The sequence below is a fragment of the Arvicanthis niloticus genome, chromosome 2 (genome assembly GCF_011762505.2).
Source record: "Arvicanthis niloticus isolate mArvNil1 chromosome 2, mArvNil1.pat.X, whole genome shotgun sequence".
Taxonomy (NCBI): Eukaryota; Metazoa; Chordata; class Mammalia; order Rodentia; family Muridae; genus Arvicanthis; species Arvicanthis niloticus.
Genome location: NC_047659.1, coordinates 198296 through 206811, shown reverse-complemented (window position 1 = coordinate 206811; position 8516 = coordinate 198296).

Genomic DNA, 8516 nt, shown 5'->3' with positions numbered 1-8516 from the left:
CCATCCAGAGAGCGGAGAGAACTGAAGGTCATCCAGAGAGCAGAGAGAACAGAAGGGCATCTGGAGAGAGGATAGAACAGAAGGGCATATATAGAGAGGAGAGAAAAGAAGAGCATCAAGAGAGAAAAGAGAATATAAGTGAATGACAGAGAGGAAAAGACAGAAGGGCATCCAGAGAGAAGAGAAGAGAAGGGCATTCAGATATAGGAGAGGACAGAAGGGCTAACGGAGAGAGGAGTGGAGTGAAGGACATCCAGATAGAAGAGAGAAAATAAGGGCATCCCGACAGATGAAAGAACAGAAGGGCATCCAGAGAACTGAAAGAAGAGAAGCGTATTTAAAGAGAGAAGCAAAAAGAAGGTCATTCAGACAGAGGAGAGAACAGAAGCACATCCACAGAGATGAGAAGACAGCATGCCATTGAGAGAGAGGAGAGGACCAAACAGCATCCTTAGGGAGGGGGAAACAAGGTCATACAAAGAGAGCAGAAGATGGAAGGGCATCCAGACATAGGAGAAGACAGAATGTCATCCAAACAGAGGAGAGGACAGAAGGATATCCAGAGAGTGGAGAGAACAGAAGGGCATCTGGAGAGAGGAGAGAACAGAAGATCATCCAGAGAGAGAAGAGGAGGGAAGGGCATCCAGAGAGATGAGAGGACAGAAGAAAATCTAGACAGAGAAGAGAACAGAAAGGCATCCAGAGAGAGTAGAAGACAGAAGGGCATCCAGAGATAGGAGGGAACAGATGGGCATCCAGAGAGATGAGAGTATATGAGAACATCCATAAAAAGAAGAAGACAGAAAGGCAACCAGAGAGAGGAGAAGACAGAAGGGCATCCTGATAATAAAGAGAACAGAAGGACATCCAGAGAGAGGAGAATACAGAAGGGCATCCAGAGAAAGGAGAGACATAAAGGGCATTAATAGAGGACAGAGGAGAGAACAGAAGGGCATGTAGAGAGAGAAGAATACAGAAGGGCATTTATAGAGGTGTGAAAACAGAAGGGCATCCAGAGAGAGGAGAAGACATAAGGGAATTCAGAGAGAGGAGAAGACAGAAGGGCATCCGGATAGAGGAGAGAACAGAAGGACATCCAGAGAGAGGAGACAACAGAAGGTCATACAGAGAGAGGAGAAAAAAAGGGCATGCAGAGAGAGGACAGGACAGAATGGTATCTGGACAGAAGAGAGAACAGAAGGGCATCCGGAAAGAGTGAGGACAGAAAGGCATACTGAGACTGGAGAGAACAGAAAATCATCCAGAGAGAGGAAAGAAGAGTAGAGCATCCAGAGAGACGAGAAGAAATAAGGTCATCCAGACAGAAAGAAAACAAAAGGGCATCCACAGAGAGGAGAAGACAGAAGGGTATCCAGAGAGAGGAGAGGACTCAAGGGCATCCAGAGAGATAAGAGAATAGAAGAGCATCAGGAGAGAGGAGAGGACACAAGGGCAATTAGAGAGATGAGAGAACAGAACATCATCCACAGAGAGAAGAGAACAGAAGGGCGTCCAGAGAGATGAGAGAACAGATCATAAAGAGAGAGAAGAGAATAGATGGGCATCCAGAGAGATGAGAGGATAGAAGAGAATCTAGAGAGAGGAGAGAACAGAAGGTCATCCAGAGAGAGGAGAAGAAAGAAGGGCATCCAGAGAGAAGATAGGACACAAGGGCACCCAGAGAGATGAGAGAACAGAAGAGCATCAATAGAGTGAAGAGAACCGAAGGACATCCTGAGAGATGAGAGGAAAAGAGGGAATCTAGAGAGAGGAGAGAACAGAAGGGCATGTAGAGAGAGGATAACAGAAGGACATCCAGAGAGAAGAGAAGACACAAGTGCATCCAGAGAGGAGAGGACAGAAGGGCATCAACAGAGAGGAGAACAGAGGGGTATCCAGATAGAGGAGAGAACAGAATGGCATCCAGGGAGAGGAGAGGACACAATGGCATCTATAGGGATAAGAGAACAGAAGATCTTAAAGAGAGGAGATAACAGAAGTGCATCCAGAGAGAGAAGAGAACAGAAGGGCATCCAGAGAGATGACAGGACAGAAGAGAATTTAGAGAGAGAGGAGAGAACAGAAGGGCATCCTGAGGGAGGAGAAGACAGAAGTGAATCCAGAGAGAAGAGCAGACAGAAAGGCTTTCAGAGGGAAGAGAGGACACAAGGGCATCCAGAGAGATGAGAGAACTGAAGAGCATCCATAGAGAGAATAGAACAGAAGGGTATACAGAGAGATGAGAGAATAGAAGAGGATCCAGAGAGATAAGAGAACAGAAGGACATCCAGAGAGATGAGAGGAAAGACGGGAAACTAGAGAGAGAAGAGAACAAAAGGGCATCCAAAGAGAAAAAAAGACAGAATGGCATCCAGAGAGAGGAGAGGAAAAAATGGCATCCTGAGTGGGGAGAGAAGAGGTCATCCATAGAGGAGAGAACAGAAGGGAATCCAGATTAAGGAGATGACAGAAGGGCATCCAGAGAGAGGTGAGGACAGAAGGGCATCAAAAGGGAGGAAAGAACAGTAGGGCATCCAGAGAGAGGAGAAAACAAAAGAGCTTCCAGAGAGAGGAACGAACAGAAGCGCACCCAGACAGAGGAGAATACAGAAAATTATCCAGAGAGGTGAGGACAGAAGGGCATCCTGAGAGAGGATAGAACAGAATGGCAGACCAAGAGAGGGTTGGACAGAAGTGCATCCAGAGAGAGGAGAGCAAGAAGGGCATCTAGAGAGGAGAGAATAGAAGGGCTTCCAGAGAGAGGAGAGGACAGAAATGCATCCATAAAGAAGAGAAGACAGAAGGTAATCAAGAGAGAAGAGAGAACAAAAGGGCTTCCAGAGAGAGAAGAAGACAGAAAAGCATCCAGAGATGGAGAGGACAGAAGGGCATCCAGAGAGAGGCAAAGGCAGAAAAGCATCCAGAGAGAAGAGAGGACAGAAGGGCATCTGGAGAGAGGAGAAGACAGAAGAGCATCTATAAAGAAAATAGTACAGAAGGGCATCCAGAGACAAGAGAGAACAGAAGGGCATACGGACAGAGGAGAGAACAGAAGGTCTTCCAGAAAGATGGAGGACAGAAGGGCATCCTGAGAGAGGAGAGAACAGAAGGGCATTCAGAGAGAGGAGAAAACAGAAGAGAATCCACAGAGAGGAGAGGATAGAAGGCATCAAGGTAGAGAAGAGAACATAAGGGCATCCGGTGAGAGTAGAGAACAGAAGAACATCCAGAGAGAGGAGAGGACCGAAGGGCATCAAGATAGAGGAGATGACAGAAAGGCATCCAGAGATAGGAAAAGACAGCAGGACATCCGGTGAGAGGAGAGAACAGAAGGGCATCCAGAGAAAGGAAAGGACAGAAGGGCATCTAGAGAGAGGTAAGAACAGAAGGGCACCTAATGATTGGAGAGGACAAAGGGGCATCTAGAGAGAGAGAAGGACAAATGGCATCCAGAGAGAGGAGAAGACCAAATGGCATCCAGAGAGAAAGAGTACAGAAGGGCATCTGGAGAGAGAAGACTGAAGGTCATCCACAAAAAAAAAAAATAGTACAGAAGGGCATCCAGAGAGAAGAGAGAACAGAAGGGCATATGGACAGAGGAGAGAAAAGAAGGGCATCCAGAGAGTGGAGGAAACAGAAGGGAATCCACTGAGAGGAGAGGAAAGAAGGCATCAAGATAGAGGAGAGAACAGAAGAGCATCCGGTGAGAGGAGATAACAGAAAAACATCCAGAGAGAGTAGAAGACAGGAGGACATCCAGAGAGAGTAGAGGACAAAAGGACATCCAGAGAGAGGAGAAGACAGAAGGGCATCCTGAGAGAGGAAACAACAGAAGGGCATCCAGAGAAAGGATAGGACAGATGGGCATCAAGAGAGATGAGAGAACAAAAGGGCATCCAGAGAGAGAGGAGAAGACAGAAGGGAATCAAGAGAGAGAAGGGTACAGAAGGGCATCCAGAGAGAGGACAGAATAGAAGGGCATCCAGAGTGAGGAGAGAACAGAAGGGCATCCAGAGCGAGCTGAGGACAGAAGGGATTCAGGAGAGAGGAGAAGACAGAAAGGCATGCAGAAAGAGAAGGGTACAGAAGGGCATCCAGAGAGAGGAGAGAACAGAAGGGCATCCAGAGAGGGGAGAGAACAGAAGGGCATCCAGAGAGAGGAGAAAACAGAAGAGAATCCACAGAGAGGAGAGGATAGAAGGCATCAAGGTACAGAAGAGAACAGAATGGCATCCAGTGAGAGTAGAGAACAGAAGGACATCTAGGGAGAGGAGAGGACAGAAGAGCATCCAGATAGAGATGACAGAAAGGCATCCAGAGAGAGGAGAAGACAGCAGGACATCCGGTGAGAGGAGAGAACAGAAGGGCATCCAGAGAGAGGAAAGGACAGAAGGGCATCCAAAGAGGAGATAACCGAAGGGCATCCAGATGGCTCAGAAGACATAAGGGCATCCAGAGAGAAGAGAGAACAGAAGGTATATCCAGAGAGAGGAGAAGAAAGAAGGGCATTCATAGAGAGGTGAGGCCAACAGGGCATCCAGAGGGAGGAGAGGACAGAAGGGAATCCGGAGAGAGGAAGGAACACAAAGACATCCAATAAGAGGAGAGAACAGAAGAGAATCCAGAGACAGGAGAGGACATAAGAGCATCCTGAGAGAAGAGAAAAGAGAAGGGCATCCAGAGAGAGAAAAGAACAGAAGGGCATCCAGAGAAAGGAGAAAACAGAAGGGCAACCAGAGAGAGGAGAGAACAGAAGAGCATCCAAAGAGAAGAGAAGACAGAAGGTCATCTAGAGACAGGAATGGACTGAAGTGCATCCAGAGAGAGGAGAAGACAGAGGGCATCTGGAGAGAGGAGAGGAAGGAAGGTCATCCAGAGAGAGGAGAGGACAGAATGGCATCCGGAGAGCAGAAATAACAGAAGGGCATTTTGAGAGAGGAGAATACAGAAGGGCATACAGAGAGAGGAGAAGACAGAACACATCCAGAGAAAGGAGATGCACAGAAAGGCTTCCTGGGAGAGAAGAGAACATAAGGGCATCCAGAGAGAGGAGAGAATGGAAGGGCATCCAGGAAGAGGAGAAGACAGGTAGGCATCCAGATAGAGGAGGGAACAAAAGGGCATCAAGAGAGAGGAGAAGACAGAAGTGCATCTGGAGAGAGGAGAGGAAAGAAGGGCATGCATAAAGAGGAGAGGCAAGAATGGCATCCAGAAAGGAGAGAAAAAAAGGGCATTTAGAGAGAAGAGTAGACAGAAAGGCATACAGAGAGAGGAGAGGACAGAAAGACATCTGTAGAGAGGAGAGAACAGAAAGGCATAGGGAGAGAGGAGAGAACAGACAGGCATCTGGAGAGAGGAGAGAAAAGAAGGGCATCCAGAGAGAGGAGAAGAAAGAAAGTCATCCAAGCAGAAGAGAGAACAGGAAGTCATCCACAGAGAGGAGAAGACAGAAGGACATCCAGAGATAGGAGAGGATAGAAGGGCCTCCAGAGAGAGGAGAGAACAGAAGGGCATCAAGAGAGTGGAGAAAACAGAAGGGCATTCAGAGATAAGACAGGACAGAAGGGCTTCTAGAGAGAGGAGAGAACAGAAGGGCATATAGAGAGAGGCGAGAACAGAAAATCATTTATAGAGAGGAAAACTGGAAGGGCATCCAGAGATACAAGAGGAGAAAAGGGAATCTGGAGACAGGAGAAGCCTGAAGGGCATCGTGAGAGAGGAGAGGACAGAAGGGCATCCAGAGAGAGGAGAGAACAAAGGGGAATCCAGAAAGAGGAGAGTACAGAACATCATCCATAGAGAGGAAAAATCAGAAGGGCATCCAGAGATAGTAGAGGACAGAGGGGCATCTAGATAGTAGAGAGAAAATAAGGACATCCCAAGAAACGAGAGAACAGAAGGGAATCCAGAGATAGGAGAAGACTGAAGGGCATCCTGAGAGAGGAGTGAAGAGACGGGCATTTAGAGAGCAGAGAAGACAGAAGGGCATGCAGAGAGGGGAGAAGACAGAACACATCCAGAGAGAGAAGAGAACAGAAGGGCATCCATGGAGAGAAGAGAATTGAAGGGCAACCATAGAGATTAGAGGACAGAACGTCTTCCAGATCGAGGAGAGGAGAAAAGAGCATCCATAGAGAGGAGAGGCCAGAAGGGTACCCTGAGAGATGAGAAAGTAAAACGGCATCCAGTGAAAGAAGAGGAATGAAGGGCATCCAGAGAGAGTAGAAGACAGAAGGGTATAGAAAGAGGAGATGACAGAAAGGCATCCAGAGATAGCAGAAGACAGAAGGGCATAAAGAGAGAGAAGAGAGGACAGAAGAGAATCTAGAGAGAGGAGAGAACAGAAGTGCATCCAGAGAGAGGATAAGACAGAAGGGCATCCAGAGAGAAGAGAAGACAGAAGGGCATCCAGAAAGAAGAGAAGACAGAAGGGCATCCAGAGAGAGGAGAGAACAGATGGGATATCCAGAGAGAGGAGAAGAAAGAAGGGCATTTATAGAGAGGAGAGGCCAACAGGGCATCCAGAGGGAGGAGACGACAGAAAGGAATCCGGAGACAGGAACGAACACAAAGGCATCCAAAGAGAAGAGAGAACAGAAGAGAATCCAGAGACAGGAGAGGACATAAGAGCATCCTGAGAGAGGAGAGAAGAGAAGGGCATCCAGATAGAGAAAAGAACAGAAGGGCATCCAGAGAGAGGAGAAAACAGAAGGGCATCCAGAGAGAGGAGAAGACAGAAGGTCATCCAGAGGCAGAAAAGGACAGAAGGGCATCCAGAGACAGGAGAAGACAGAAGGGCATCTGGAGAGAGGAGAGGAAGGAAGGGCATCCAGAGAGAGGAGAGGACAGAATGGCTTCCGGAGAGCAGAGATAACAGAAGGGCATTTTGAGAGAGGAGAAGACAGAAGGGCATACAGAGAGAGGCGAAGACAGAACACATACAGAGAAAGGAGAAGCACAGAAAGGCATCCTGGGAGAGAAGAGAACATAAGGGCATCCAGAGAGAGGATAGAACAGAAGGGCATCCAGAAAGAGGAGAAGACAGGTGGGCATCCAGATAGACAAGGGAATAGAAGCGCATCCAGAGAGAGGAGAAGACAGAAGGGCATCTGGAAATAGGAGAGTTAAGAAGGGCATCCATAGAGAGGAGAGGCCAGAATGGCAATCAGAGAGAAGAGAAAACAGAAGGGCAATTAGAGAGAAGAGTAGACAGAAGGGCATACAGAGAGAGGAGAGGACAGTAAGACATCTGGAGAGAGGAGAGAACAGAAAAGCGTAGGGAGAGAGGAGAGAACAGACAGGCATCTGGAGAAAGGACAGAACAGAAGGGCCTCCAGAGAGAGGAGAGAACAGAAGGGCATCCAGAGAGTGGAGAAAACAGAAGGGCATTCAGAGATTGGACAGGACAGAAGGGCTTCTGGAGAGAGGAGAGAACAGAAGGGCATATAGAGAGAGGTGAGAACAGAAGATCATTTATAGAGAGGAAAACCAGAAAGGCATCCAGAGATACAAGAGGAGAAAAGGGAATCTGGAGACAGGAGAAGCCTGAAGGGCATCGTGAGAGAGGAGAGGACAGAAGGGCATCCAGAGAGAGGAGAGAACAGAGGGGAATCCAGAAAGAGGAGAGTACAGAACATCATCCATAGAGAGAAAAAATCAGAAGATAAATCCAGAGATAGTAGAGGACAGAGGGGCATCTAGATAAAAGAGAGAAAATAGGGACATCCCGAGAAACGAGAGAACAGGAGGGAATCCAGAGATAGGAGAAGACTGAAGGGCATCCAGAGAGAGGAGTGAAGAGAGGGGCATCCAGAGAGCAGAGAAGAGAGAGGGGCATTCAGAGAGTGGAGAAGACAGAACACATCCAGGGAGAGGAGAGAACAGAGGGCCAACCATGGAGAGAAGAGAACAGAAGGGCAACCAGAGAGATTAGAGGAAAGAACAGCATCCAGAGCGAGGAGAGGAGAAAAGAGCATCCTGAGAGAGGAGAGGTCAGAAGGGTACCCAGAGAGAGGAGAAGGCAGAAGGGCATCCAGGGAAAGGAGAGGAACGAAGGGCATCCAGAGAGAGCAGAAGACAGAAGGGCATACAGAGAGAGGAGATGAAAGAAAGGTATCTGGAGAGAAGAGAGAACAAAAGGGCATCGAGAGAGAAGAAAGGACAGAAGAGAATCTAGAGAGAGGAGAGAACAGAAGTGCATCCAAAGAAAGGAGAAGACAGAAGGGTATCAAGAGAAAAGAGAAGACAGAAGGGCATCCAGATAGAGGATAGGACACAAGGGCATCCAGAGAGATGAGAGTACAGAAGAGCATCCATAGAGAGTAGAGAAAAGAAGGGCATCCAGAGAGATGAGTGGACAGATGGGAATCTAGAAAGAAGAGAGTACAGAATGGCTTGTAGAGAGAGGAGAAGACAGATGGGCATCCATAGAGTGGTGAAAAAGAAGGGTATCCAGAGAGCGGAGAAGACTGAATGGCATCCAGAGAGATGAGAGGACAGAAGGGCATCCAGAGAGA